Source organism: Peromyscus maniculatus, chromosome 15 (genome assembly GCF_049852395.1).
Source record: "Peromyscus maniculatus bairdii isolate BWxNUB_F1_BW_parent chromosome 15, HU_Pman_BW_mat_3.1, whole genome shotgun sequence".
In the NCBI taxonomy this organism is placed as follows: Eukaryota; Metazoa; Chordata; class Mammalia; order Rodentia; family Cricetidae; genus Peromyscus; species Peromyscus maniculatus.
Window position 1 is genome coordinate 71,479,042 of NC_134866.1, and position 14,426 is coordinate 71,493,467.

Here is a 14,426-nt window from a genome sequence, read left to right on the forward strand (position 1 = left end):
GAGTGCGCATCTAGAGGCTTTGCCTGCTGGAGGGCTCCAGCCCACTGACAAGTGGAATTCTAAGTCAGAGGTTTTTCAGATCCAAATGAGCATGTTTTAAAAAAGGGAATCTGTATGTGTGAGACCTACGTAGGGCAGTAGGCTTTTAATCTTGCCAAGCGACAGGTTATCTACAAACCAACCCCCAATTTTACCTTTATCCTCACAGGATGTGCCCCACAATGAAGTTTCATGAACTGTATCATTCTCACACTGAGTAATCTTGCACCATCATCCATAGACACCAATGGAGCAACCGATGAATTGATCTATAAGAAACACTGTTCTTGTTCCCTCTTCACTGTGCATGTGGGACCTCCAGCGGGACTTTCCTTCCCTCTTTGTTAGCTGCATCTTCCTGCAGGATTAACATGGGACGGTCTATAATTGCAGGAGCTCCTGGAAGAGCCCATGTACAGTATGATTTCTAGCCTGTAGGAGGGCTGGTAACTCTGTGGCAGTGGGTGGGATAGGTTATAGCTGAAGATTTCCTGGTCCTGCCTGGCCCACAGTCAGGACAAATCTCTCTCACCTGCCAGTCCCACAGCTACTCAGACCCAAGTAAACACACAGAGGCTTATATTATTTACACACTGCATGGCCTAATGGCTCAGGCTTCTTGCTAGCTAGATCTTACATCTTAAATTAACCCATTTCTATAAATCTATACCTTGCCACGCAGCTCGTGGCTTACCAGTATCTTTACATGTTGTTTCTCATGGCGGCAGCTGGCAGCGTCTCCTGACTCAGCCTTCCACTTCCCAGAATTCTCCTCTCTCTTGTCCCACCTATACTTCCTGCCTGGCTACTGGCCAATCAGCACTTTATTTATTGACCAATCAGAGCAACAATAGGTAAAGGGAGATATGGAAGCTCCTCCCCCCAGGGATTTGAGCTGCACTGGTCCTAGGCGCTTGAAACCTCAGATAGCCTACACATTGATTTTTCTCCCCAGTCTACATCTGTCCATCTCCCCTTTCTTCCTGTTCTTGCTAGCACTTCCTGTTCTTCCAAGTGATTGGCAGAGCAGTGCCCCCACCAAGTATGTTTAAGAAATTAACGAACCCTGCACCATCCTGGTCCTCGCCTTTCACATTTGGATTTTAAAGCACCCAAACCCACGTCAAGGCAAGGCTAAGCCAAAAGTGCTTCTCCAAGCTGCAAAGCAGGCGCCTTCTACCCATCAGCTCTATGCTTCTGCTAAGTGTGTAGAGCTTTGCCACAATCCCCAGATGGTTACTGCACACGCGAAATAATTGAACCTCTGAAGGGATTAACTCAGCTCTAGTTCTGATTAGCAGAGGGCGGAGCAGAGCTGGAACAGCTCCTGGCTGAGATCTTGGGGACTGGATTAAGGGTCTCTCAAGCATTTGCAGGTGTTGAAACGTGAACAATCCAATCACTTAAATGTAAGGAAACTGCTAAATCCACCCCCCACCCCCCCACACACACGCACACACGCACACGCACACACACATGCACACTGCAGGAATGAAGCTGGAGAAGGCTCACAAGGAGGAATCACAGGGGTCCTTGAGTCTGCTGGGTGTGTGGAAAGCCATCCCGGCTCTTGGGTCCCGCGGCATAAAGTAGCTGGGGGCTGATGCCAATCAGAAAAAGGCCACCTCCCCATCCCAGCACTGCCGATGGCTGATTTAAGAACCACACTGAGGATTCAGTCATGAGGAACATCTATTTTCTTTCTTCCTTCCCTCGCCCCCATTTTCAGGTCAGAATTATCATCAGACATTTACTTTGTTTAAAAGTGGAAACAGTTTCTGGTTTTTTTCTTTCTTCTAACAAGTAACCTGGAATTAAGCACTTGTAATTGGCAGTCTTCCCACCCCTACTCAGGCCCAGTTTGTCTTATTTTAAACCCCCACTTTGTTCCTCTGGAGGCCAGGAGGGATGAAACTCAGGTGACTTTTGGTGCATTGCTGAGGCAGGACACGTGTAAGTGCAGGCTTGGGCATGGAAGGGACAGAGGTCATGGGCTCAGGCTAGCACCAGCAGGACAGGGCTGTGTTGCCAGGCAAGGTCAGCAGGGGTCAGCAGAAGCAGGTGCTAAGCTGCCTGGGAGGAGATAGGGGTAGTGGGGGGGGACATACCAGCCCTCTGTAAGTATTGCAGACCTTCCTGGAAGTGGAGCAGGATGGAGAAAGGCGGGCTTCCCAGAAACATCTTCAGGAAGAGGCTGGGCGGTCAGGTGATAAACTGTCTAAAGGTGAAAGGAAATATTGGAGCTATCGTGGGTCTTTCCAAGAAGTTGGGGGAGCGGTGTTCTTTGCCTGAGCAGAGGATGAAGAACCACGGGCACCATCAGAAGTTGAGGCTGAAGGCTGCTGCTGCTGCTGCTGCTGCTGCTGCTGCTGCTGCTGCTGCTGCTCCTGCAAGGACTCACTCTGCTGTCCCCGGAGCTGCTCATCCACCATTGTTAGACACATCTCTCCTTGAGCTGAAGGGATTCCTGTTGTCCAGGTCATGATCAGGCTTGAGGTGCCCTGGCCTGAAGTTACATGATGGTGGGTTGAGAGCAGAATTCACAGAGTCCCTGGAACGGCTACAAATGGGATGCACTGGGTGGGGATTAAGTCTGTGCCACTTGAAAATACACTGTTGCAAGGGACAGACTAGCGAATTCAATTCATATACTAGAGGCCAGACTTCATGGACTGGGGGCTTGTCTCCTTTCTGCAAAGGAAAAGCACCGGGGGGGGGGGGGCGTTACTTGGTGATTGTGGTATTGGAACTGTTGTGGGGTATTTGCACTGTGTGAAGATATATTGCTGTGATTGGTTTAATAAAAAACTGAGTGGTCCATAGCCAGTCAAGAGGTACAGGTGGAGCTTCTGGGCAGGGAGAGAGGAAGTAGGAGATGAATCTCGGTGTGTGAGAGAGACATGGAAGGAGTCGGACACACAAAATGGGATAGAGGTAAAGGTAAAAGACACATGATAGAACATAGGTTAATACAAATATGGGTTAATAAGTTATATGAACTAGTTAAAAACAAGCCTAAGCTAAAGGCCAAGCTTTCATAATTAATAAGAAGTGTCCATGTGGTTATTTGGGAGCTGGCTGGTGGGACAGACAAAGACTCGTCACAGCACACATGGCTGATGTTGTCTTCTCATGACCTTCAACTTTCCCACTCTCCAAGGGGCCCTCTGTGCCCTCAGGGCTGTCAGAAGGGGGATGGGAGGGCCCGGTGAGGAGGGAAGAAGGAAGGCTGAAGCGTGTACTCAGGAGATGACACCTAAGAAATTAAGGCTGCGATCCGGTCAGCCAGCTCAGTGTGTCTGACCTCAGCAGGTGTAGAGCGTACCAGGCTAGAAGGCAGGTTTGGCCACTACCTGAAGTCACACTTAGCAAAAGCGCAGACAACTGGAGGCAATGATAACACAGGACAGCAAACAGGGAAGTACTCTGCCAACCATGTTGGCAGTGCCTCCCTCTCCCTCACCTGGGTGAGCAATGATGGACAGGGTTTGAAAACTCTTCGTCAACGTGATGTAAATAAATGATAGGAGGAATCACTGTCAACATGGAGGTGACTGTTACCTCATGTGGTAGAATATTATTTTAAGGCATGTTATTTTTGTTTATGTTACATTTGTTTAGCTCTGTGAAGCTGTGTTACTGTGCCTGTCTAAAACACCTGATGGTCTAATAAAGAGCTGAACGGCCAATAGCAAGGCAGGAGAAAGGATAGGCGGGGCTGGCAGACAGTGAGAATGTATAGAGGGAGAAATGTGGGAGGAGAAAAGAAGAGATGGAGGAGTGAGGAGATGGAGAAGGAGCCAGAGAAGGGGAGGACATTAGGGGCCACCCAGCCACACAACCAGCAAGGCATGGAGTAAGAGTAAGATTTACAGAAGTAAGAGAATGGGAAAAGCCCAGAGGCAAAAGGTAGATGGGGGGAAATTTAAGATAAGGAAAGCTGACTAGAAACTAAGCCAAGCTAAAGCTGGGCATTCATAAGTAATAATAAGCTCCCGTGTGTGCTTTATTTGGGAGCTGGGTGGCAGCCCCCCCCCAAAGACTAAAACACAACAACCCCACACCTGGGTCAGGAGCTGGATGACAGGTGCAGCATGGATCTGTACGGCAGAGCACATGGGAGGGCAGGATCTGGAGTGTGTGAGGAAAGAGGCTGAAGGAATGTGTGCATGGTCTGCAACACTTGGGAAGAAAGCTGGTCCTCACGCTACACGTGAATCACTGTGGACCATTAGCCTCTGAGGGCAAACGCGGTGCTTTCTGTCATCTCTCGGTACGTAGGGTAATGGGAGCACCCACATCCACAGTCTCTCGATATTTTAGTAAAAGGACCCAGTTTTGGCTGGGCACTGGTAGACACTGTGTCCCAACCTCCTTGGCAGCTGGGGGCAGCCATGTGGTTCAGCTCTGCCAGCCGTGGGAGAAAGTGATACGTACAATTTCTACCCACATCCTGGCTGGGGCAGCTGCTCACCTTCACCAGTCCCCTTTCCTCCTTCCTGTGGCAGAGGACAGAGGAAACACAGACCACAAATACAGTGAGGGTAAGCCAGCTCCCATCAGGAAAGCCGGGCCAAGAACAGAGCGACAGGGAAAAGGGAACCTGGGTCCCTACATGTCTCCGAAGAGCAGCGTCACCTTCCCCCCATGGACAACTCTCCCTGCAGACACAATTGCCATGTTTGGACCAGTGTTTGGGGGTCTCTTTGTGACAGCTCCTTAACTTATACCCCCTTTTATACTAGTCCTCGATGTAGTCACCCACTATTATTCCACAGAGGAAAGGTCCGTAAACGGCTTGGGAAATAAGTGAAGACTTCTCAAAGGAGAGAGGAGGAAGGCAGTGATTCAGCTCTATCTAGGGAACTGGTCGTTGTCAAACTCAATGGCAGGAAGAGAAGTGGGAAAGGGTGACTTCAGACCTGGTGGGAGCCTGCTGGGGTGGGGTGGCTATAGGTGATTAAATGGGGACTCCACGGGGCTGTCTATTAGTTCTTGTTTTTTTTTTTTTTTTTTTTTGTCAGTCCTAATTTGGACGCAGGGGAAAAATTCAGCCAAGTTGCTGGTTATTAGTCAGCTGTTAGTCAGGTCTTGGCCATATGGGAGCGTTAATGTTGAGTCTCCTGGGTTGTCACCAAGGATAACAATCTGGCTCCTTGCAAGGTTAGCTCTACAGAGCCCACTACATTCCTAGACTCCTGTTGTAAGTAAGAGGGTGGTGTCCTGGGCAGGTCACTGCAGGCCATGGGTCTTTTTAGGTGTGTGATTTTTGCCCAGTTGTGGAAATCCATGGCTAAGGAGCATAGCCCGATCACGTGGGAACACAGCAGTGATGGTGGGGGCGTGTCTAAAGGTCATCCCACCGGCACAGAGCGGTGGGAGAAAATGGGGTCCGTGCGTCCTGATGGGGACAGAGAATGCACAATGGCAGAATAGAGGCCACCAGGGAGGGCCAAGGAGCAGGAGTGCTGTGACCCAGGCTGACAGGAGGCAGGACTTCGGTGACGCTCACTGCCAGAGACCAGGACTTGATCTCATCTTTGCCTGAAAGGAAGTGAAGAGTGGGCTCAGTGCTCTCCGCCCCACAGGGGTAACGAGGAGACAGTGTTCCCAGCCACCTTCCCAGAAGCCCAGCAAGCCACAAAGAACACCTTGTGTTGGACAGGACAGCAGTCAACAGAAAGGCTTGCTTTCTTAGTGTGAAGCCACTTGTGCGTTGCACCAAATGCAGAGGAGGCTGCTGATTGTCCACAGATGTCTGAGCAGTACCCAGCTGGCAGGCCTCGGCTCCCTTTTAAATCTGGTTTCCATTCCAGTGGCGTGTGGGACCAGGGACCCTTCATGAAATGGAGGGCGTGGAGCTGAGAGCTGGCGCTGGGCTGCCTTCCTGATTGGGTAACACCTCTCCTGGTCGTTGGTGGCAGACACTCCAGCTCCTGGGCCCTAGTTTCCAAGAACGTTGACTGTCCATCTCAGCTGGAGACAAGCTTTGTTCCCTTGGTACTTCCTCACCTCTAGCCCCGCAGGGCCTTCATTCCAAGGCTCTCCTCAGGCCCCAAGATGTAATGAGTCTTTTTCTGTCCCACCAGCTCCCAAATAATGACACAGAGACTCCTTCTTAATTATGAAAGCTTGGCCTTTAGCTTAGGCTTGTCTCAACTAGCTCTTATAACTAGATCAACCCATATTTTTAATGTATGTTCTGCCACATGGCGTTACCTCTCTTCCAACTTGCACCTCTTGTCTCCTTTCTATGTCTGGCTGGTGACTCCTCCTTTCCTCTTCCCAGAGTCCCCCCTGTCTCTACAAGTCCCGTCTACAGCTCCTTCCTAGCTATTGACCACTCAGCTTTTTTATTAAAGTAATCACAGCAGTACATCTTGACACAGTGTACAAATATCCCACAGCACCAAGAACGTCGGGCAATCTCAACAGAATCTGAGCTTTCCGTATCCAGGGCAGGCCCAGGAAAGGAGCTGACAGCAAGCTCTTGAATTTCCCAAATGTAACGCTTCCAAAAGGGAACGCATGGTTCTTTCCCTGAATCCTGCCCTCTCCCCTCGGCCACTCCCTGCACACATCACCGCTCACTCAAGCAGGTCAGGACCTCAGCCGTTCTTGATCCTTTGTCCCTTCGCTTTACTTTTGAAGTCCTGTTGGATCTCCTGTCCGTATTAAAAAAAAAAAAAAAAAAAAAAGGAAGAGAGTTACTGGTTCCATCCCCACCATCACCATTTCTTGCAACAAGCTCTAGTTTACATCACCCACACATTCCCTCCTCTACGATGCCATTTTTCTCTGAGACAAGGTCTCACTATGTGGTCTTGGCTGGACTGGACCTCACAGCGTCCATCTGCCCCTGCCTTCTGAGTGCTAAGAGTAAAAGCTTGCATCACCACACATGCCCGAGAAGGAGCTTCTTAGCTTTCTATTCAGCATGCAGTGTCAATGTCCCATCCCCCCATCACAGAGGCCGTCTCCCTCTGCCCCAATCACTGCCTCACCCCTCCATCACAGAGGCCGTCTCCCTCTGCCTCACCCCTCCATCACAGAGGCCATCTCCCTCTGCCCCATCCACTGCCCTACCCCTCCATCACAGAAGCCGTCTCCCTCTGCCCCATTCATGATGGTTTTCTCAAGTCAGTCCCTTTCCCTCTCTCAGGGTCTTTCCTGGTCTGAAATATTCCTACCTTTCCTGCAACTGGTTTTTAATCTTTTAATGTTTCATCTTAAATATTCTTTCCTCAGAAATGTCCCTGATGCCTGTATTCACAGGTCACCCCCTTGTCTCTTCCTCTTCAGAGTGTTCCTTCCACCCATTACAGGCTTCATAATTGTTTAATTATTTTGATTATTATTCATAAGCAACTGTAAGGACTTACTCAACGTTATATTTTTAGTGCTTGGCACAGAGTAAATTCTAGAAAATAGTTATTAAGTTGATAACTATGTGGATGGATAGCACTTGGGGGATGTCATCATTGGACCAGACCAAATGCTTCAAAGGTTACTTAGGTCAGTTGAGCTAGACCTTAGTCCACAAACTCAGAAAAATGTCAGTTCATTGGGTCAATTTGATATTCATGGAATGCCCACAACATGGCCATACATCTGTGAGACAGACATGGAGCCTGCAGAAAAAAATTGGAGAAGTGAATTACGCAAACTCAGTTGAGGACAGGGCAATCTTGAGACAGGAGAGGTGGCAGGAACAGCAGGATGTAGTCGGGGCATTTGGGAGCAGGCTGCCCACCTGAGCATAGTGGGGTGCCATTTCTCCCCTCTTCTGGGTTCGAGACTGGAGAGTAGCTACGAGCTCTTCAGTGCCTGCTGTTAACCTGTCATTCTAGGCTTTGCATAGGAAACACCTGCCGGGTGGGCATCATTATCACCTCAGGGCAAATGGGCAAACCGTCCAGGTAAGTGCTATACCACTAAACCAGTGTTGGAGGACCGACTCCCTGGGATGGCCTGGGAGGGAGAATTAAGCGTGTGAGTGCTATTGCCTACGCCTGGGAGAAAGGATAGCAGCATCCGCTGACCTGACGGGGGAGTTAAGAAGGGGAACACTGAGACAGTGGCTTCAGCTGGTACCCCAGGAGCTGGGAGCCGGCATCAGAGCTGTTCTAAATCGAGGTAGACTTTGCAGGGTAAGGTGCGGCCCACCATAGCAAGGCCACTGTGTTGGTGGGACCTTGAGGCAGCTGATCACATTGCATCCACAGTCAGGAGGCAGAGAGAGATGAACACTAATGCCTCACTTGCTTTCTCTTTTTTATTTGGTTTGGCAGTTAAAGTCAGTCTTCCCACCTCAATTAACCTAGTCTAGAAAATCCATCACAGACAGGCTGGGAGATATGTCTCCAAGGTGACTTGAGATCCTGTCATGTGGACCATCAATATAAACCACCATAATGATGTCCTTAGTCTAGGCCTCTCTTGTGTTCTTCAGAATCATAGTTGTGTTTAGCCTCTTCACTTAATAGTTCCTTAGACAGACTCCCAGTTCCGTCCCTCCTTCAACCAGTTCCTGGGACAGCCTTAACTGGTACCCTCTTCTCAGTTACTCAAGCCAACCTCCTTGGAGTCATTCTTCGTTATTCATTTTCTCTGATCTCTGTTTACTCCATGAGGATATTCCTCAAGGTCTCATAGCAGCCACCATGTCACTGAAGCCACGGCAGTTGGCTGATTACCCTTCAGGGCTGCCATCAACTACTTCCACCACTGTTTGGTCACTGTTCCCTCTAAAGGTGGCCTCCTGGTTTTGACCGCTCCACCTATCTATCCTCTGCCCTTGGAGTCTTGCACAGAGTCCTTCTGCATATCTGTACATTTCACTGCTTCACCTCCTTCTGGTCTTTGCTCACCGAGGCATCCCTGAACATACCAATCATTCTATCCCTAATGCCCACCACCTACAAATATACTGTATACTTTTCATTTATGGTTGAGCTCCTCCCCAGACCCAAATGAAAGGCATAAACTTCACAAAAGCAAAGGTTTTTTGTTTTTTGTTTTCCCAATATGTTCACTACTGTTCCTCAGATTCTAGAACAGTGCCTGGCATACTGCAGGTACGTGGAAATACTTGCTAATTGTATTAGCAAGGTAGTCAAAAGGATGTTCAGAAGTAGCCTCTGACTTATGCCCAAACTGGGTCCTTTTCACAACCCTGCAGTCCTCCTTCCTTGTGGAATCAACCCCTCAAGGTGGATGTAAAGGCAATGAGGGGTCACAGGCAAGGTCTCATGACATGACTGACTGGGTCTGTTAGACCTCTGACTAGGCTCTGCTGCTGGGCCAAGATCGTTTCACAGGGTGCAGGTCGGCTGGCCTCCAGCCACACAGTGACTGGAAAGTAACGGTGTCAGGGCTGCTGAGTCAGGCGTGACTTCCTGTGATTGTGAGACTTCTTGCAGTTGTTAGATTCATTGCTGAGACAGAGAACCCTGAGCCCCACACTTACATAACAGCCACCCTTCCAACAAACAGGGCCTGCTTCTCTGCCTCAGCTACTCAGTTTGAAGGAATTTTGGGATGAAAGAACTTGACCACATTTAATTGAATGAGAATAAAATATATGTGGACTTCTATTATTTTTAAGGTGCTTTTTGTCGCTGGTTTTTGTTGCTGTTGTTATTGTTATTGTTGTTGTTGTTTTAACCCAGAGCCAGTGCCATGTAGAGCAAAAGAAAGGACTCTGGTCTTGGGATTACAAACCCCAAACCATGACCTTGACCTCTCACTAGGTAGTATTACAGCTTTGAGGTAGTTATTCATTCTGTCTACATTTCATTTCCAGCTACACAGTGAGGGATGATAGGACCAGCTACCGCGGGTGAGCTGGTGGGCTCTGGATTGAATTTCAGCCTCATACTATTTGTTTGGACCTCCATGGACTTTGAAAATGGAATCCTAATAACTATAGATGGGACTTGAGGTCTCCATTTTTCTACAGTCTGTACCAGTCTCTATTGTGTTCTGGCCAGACTCAGCCCTCTGTATCCATCCCCTGCCTGGTCTCTACGGCTGCCCAGTTTCCTTTCCAGGGGTAACAGCTGGGAATCTTCACTGTCAACCTGGCCGTTTAAAATCACCTAGGAGATGAGGTCAAGGGTCACCTGGTTTGGGGTTTGTGATGCCAACACTGGGGTCCCTGTCTTTTGCCCTTTGCTGCCTCTGGTCCAGATGAAAACAGCAGCCAACCCTGGGATTGAGTCTGAGGAATAACTAAGGGCAGGTCTACCCTGAATGTGGATGGCTCCACCCCATGGACCGGGCCTCAGATCGGATAAAGGAGGAAAAAATGAGGAGTTCCGCAGCCATGTTCCAACTGTTTTCTGACTGTACCTACAGCACAGCGAGCCACCTCACCATCCTGCTGCCGTGGCTCCCCCCATGATGGACTGCACCCCTTGAAACAGAGCCAAAATACATTCTAATCCTCTCTTACGTGTTCCTGTCAGCTGTTTGATCTCAGTGTGATGAGAAAAATGACTAACACCACAATCCAATGATTCTGAGAATGGAAGGCAGTTCTTCCAGTAATGGTGCCCAGTGGGTGACCACAGGGGAGATAAGAAACTGTTGTCCAACCTAGAATGAAGGACCAGTAGCGATTATGTAACCATACACGTCGAGTTAGTCCTATGTTCAGTTCTATTAACTTGGATGCATTTTTTTTAAAGATTGAACTTTCCTGTGGCAAGGTCTCTGAGTTGGGAAGACTCTCTTCCCACAAGGTAAAGGACTTCAGCCAACTTGGTGCAGGGAGGAGGGTCCCAGCCAATGCAAATATGCCCTTCCCCTACCACATGATACAATATAATATAAATATCAAATTCTGAAAATGAGCGGTGTGGATGGGTATAATTCCCTCTTGGATGTCAGAAATAAAAAACGAGCACCAGGTCTGGGGAGATAGCTCAGTGGCAGAGTCCTCACTGCACTGCGTGGGGACCTGAATGAATCCCAGCCCCCACACAGCAAGCTGGGTGCACTGCGCATGTCTGCAGCCGCGCAACACTGTGGGGAGCAGAGGCCGAAGGATCGCTGGAGCTCGTCGGCCACGAGCCCAGCTCCATGTTCAGTGGGTGATGCTGTTTCACAGGAATGAAGTAGAGAGCGACAAATCGGGGCACCTGGTCTCCTCTGGGCCCTGCTCACACAGAGACGTGTGCACCCACGCACACACATGTGCACAACACCACATACACAGATATCATAGTACAGATATACATACACAAAAATAAAAATTTAAAAATAGAGCCATTCATATGAACTGGTGTGTAATTAGCTCAAGGGGATTTTACAGGCGTGGACCCTGGGGGTGGCAGATGTGGCCTAAGGCCTTTTGCTGGCTGCTGGATTCTAGGTAAAGCCCTCTGAGAGAGGTTAAGGGCTCCTCAAAGAGGAACCCTCTGCTCAAAGGATTAAAGCAACACAAATTGAAATCTAAGCCATTAAATGAAACAAAAAAGAACAATGTAATAAAAAGACTGTATACTTAAACAAACAAACAACAAACAACTTTGCTTCATCCAAACATCTCCCTTGGATACAAACGTTCAAGCCCCTAAACATCTCTGAATGTGAAAGGATAAGCCTGCCTTTTGTGTTTTGTATGGAGGGTGTAGGACAGCGCTGAGTAGAGCATGTGCCTGTCAAGCAGATGCAGGGTTGGAGGTTTGACTCTGTGGAGATGCACTTTGCCATCTTGCAAGATGGTGGGCAGAAACAAACAAAAAACAAAAAACAAAACAAAAAAAAAAACCCAAGAAGCCTGACACAAAAGGGAAGAAATCTGCAGCCGATAAGGCTGCCGCTGGTGCCCCTGCCACTGGTGCCCCTGCCGCTGGTGCCCCTGCCGCTGGTGCAGCCAAAAAGCGGGACCCTAAGGTTAAAAAGCTCACGAAGGGGAAGCCCCATTGCAGCCGAAACCCTGTCCTGGTTAGAGGAATTTGCGGGTGCTCCCGATCTGCTATGTATTCCAGAAAGGCCTTGAACGAAAGAAAACACTCAGCTGCAAAAACCAAGGCTGAAAAGAAGAAGAAAAAGGAGAAGGTCCTTGCTACTGCCACAAAACCGGGCAGCGCTGACAAGAAGGGTGGTATGGGGTGGTTAAGCTTCGAAAAATGCCCAGGTATTATCCTACCGAAGATGTGCCTCAGAAGCTGCTGGGCAATGGCAAAAAGCCCTTCAGTCAACACGGGAGAAGGCTGTGGCAGTGTGTGCCAGCGTCACTCCTGGGACTGTCCTGATCATCCTCACCGGGCGCCACAGGGGCAAGAGAATGGTTTTCCTGAAGCAGCTGGGCAGCGGCGGCGGCTTGCTACTTGTGACTGGACCTCTTGCCCTCAGGGTTTGTCGTGGCCACCTCTACAAAAGTTGAGATCAGCAAGGTTAAAATCCCCAAACACCTGACTGACTGACGCTCACTTCAGGAAGAAGCCGCTCCACCAGCTGGGGCACCGGGAGGGGGAGATCTTCCACACAGAGAAGGAGAAATACAAGATTGCAGAGCAGCGCAAAGCTGGTCAGAAAACAGTGGACTCGCAGATTTTGCCAAAGATCAAAGCTGTTCCTCAGCTCCAGGGCTACCTGCGATCTCCGTTCTCTCTGACGAATGGGGTGTATCCTCACAAACTGGTTTTCTAAATTGCTAACAACCTAATTAAACAGCTTCATATGTTTAAAAAAAAATTTAAAAATTAAAAAAGACATTGCATAGATCCCTGGTATATAATGTGATGTTCTGAACTATGGGGCCATTTTGGAATGATGACTCAAACTAAAATACACGTCCCCTCCCATACTTATCATTGTGAGATGATATGCCAAGGAGGATGGTAGCAATGCTTAAAATCTACTCAGCAGTTTTCAAGTGTATAATTTTAGTCACTGTGGTGTGCAAGAGGCCCTTGGACTTACCCCCCTCACCGCAAGTTTGTGTTCTGTGAGCCTATTTTTATAGCCAATTAAGTAGCTATCGATGATATAGATCTCGAGATGGCAGATCCTGAGGTGTTTATCTCAAGCTTCACCATTATCCATTGCCTGTAACATGATTTGCTAAACGGTTTTATTATAAAAAAAAAAAAAAAAAAAAAAAAACCCGGAGCCAGATATTGGGGTGAAAACTGAGAGATCAGTGGAGTAGAACAAGCCAAGCCACAAGCTCTAGGAAATCCTCTAGGAAATCCTCAGCCCAAGACAGTGAGTTCCTGTTTCCTCAGGCCTTATATACCTTTTTCTGCCCTGCCGTCTTACTTCCTGGGGTTAAAGGCCTGTGTGCTTCCCAAGCAAAGGATTGAGATCTCAAGTGTTGGGGTTAAAGGTGTCTGCCACCATGCCTGGCTCTGCTCCCAGTGTGGCCTTGAACTCACAGAGATTCAGAGGACCTCTGCCTCCCTAGTGATAGGATTTAGGGTGTGTGCCATCTCTGTCTGGTCTCTGTCTAGTGGCTGGCTCTGTCCTCTGGTCCCAAAGTAAGTTTTATGGGGGTGCACAGTATATCACCACAACAGCCTGCCTTTCAGCAGTCTGGATGGTCCTTGACCTTTCCATCTTAGGAACTCACCCTGTCAGTCCCATCTGTATATCTGTTGTCCTGTAGACCATCCTGATGACCAGGATAGGGCATAGGACTTGCCCTTTGTAGGAAACAACTGGCCACATGTTTCATCCTAGTGTGTTGTAGCTAAGTACTAATAGAAACATCTCCTTTAAAAAGATTACGTATTTATTATATATACATCAGATCTCATTACAGATGGTTGTGAGCCACCATGTGGTTGCTGGAAACTGAACTCAGTACCTCTGGAAGAGCAGCCAGTGCTCTTAAACTCTGAGCCATCTCTCCAGCCCATTATCATTTTTTAAATAAGGGAAGTATATTTAAAACATGTTTTTTTTTTAAATTTTATTTTGTGTGAATGCATCTTTTGCCACAGGTATATCTGTGCACCACATGCATGCCTGGTGCCCAAGGAGGTCAGAAGAGGGCCGTGGAGCCTCTGGAACAGGAGTTGCAGACAGTTTCGGACCACGTGGGTGCTGGGAATCAAACCTGGACCCTGTGGAAGAGCAACTGGTGTTCTTAAGCCCTGAGCCATCCCTCTAGCCACCTTTAAAAACCAAACCAAAACAAACAAACATTAAAACTCATAGCTTTTCTTTTAAATTAAAGATGGTCATGTGTAGCGATCAGGGAAGAACTTCCAGGGGTTGGTTCTCGTCTACCGTACCACTCAGATTGCCAGGCTTGGTGGCAGGCGCCCTTGCCAGCTGAACCATCTCTTTAGCCAAAACAAAGCCATCTTTCCCGTGAGAGAAGAAGGAGTGGGAGGAAGATGTTCTGAGGGTAGCTGCTCTCGGGTTGAACT

General features: G+C 48.6%; 1 pseudogene; it reads left to right on the forward strand.

Moving 5' to 3' along the window:
• Positions 1-12,173: 12,173 nt before the first annotated feature.
• On the forward strand, positions 12,174-12,718 carry LOC102922780 (large ribosomal subunit protein eL6 pseudogene; annotated as a pseudogene).
• Positions 12,719-14,426: the final 1,708 nt, after the last annotated feature.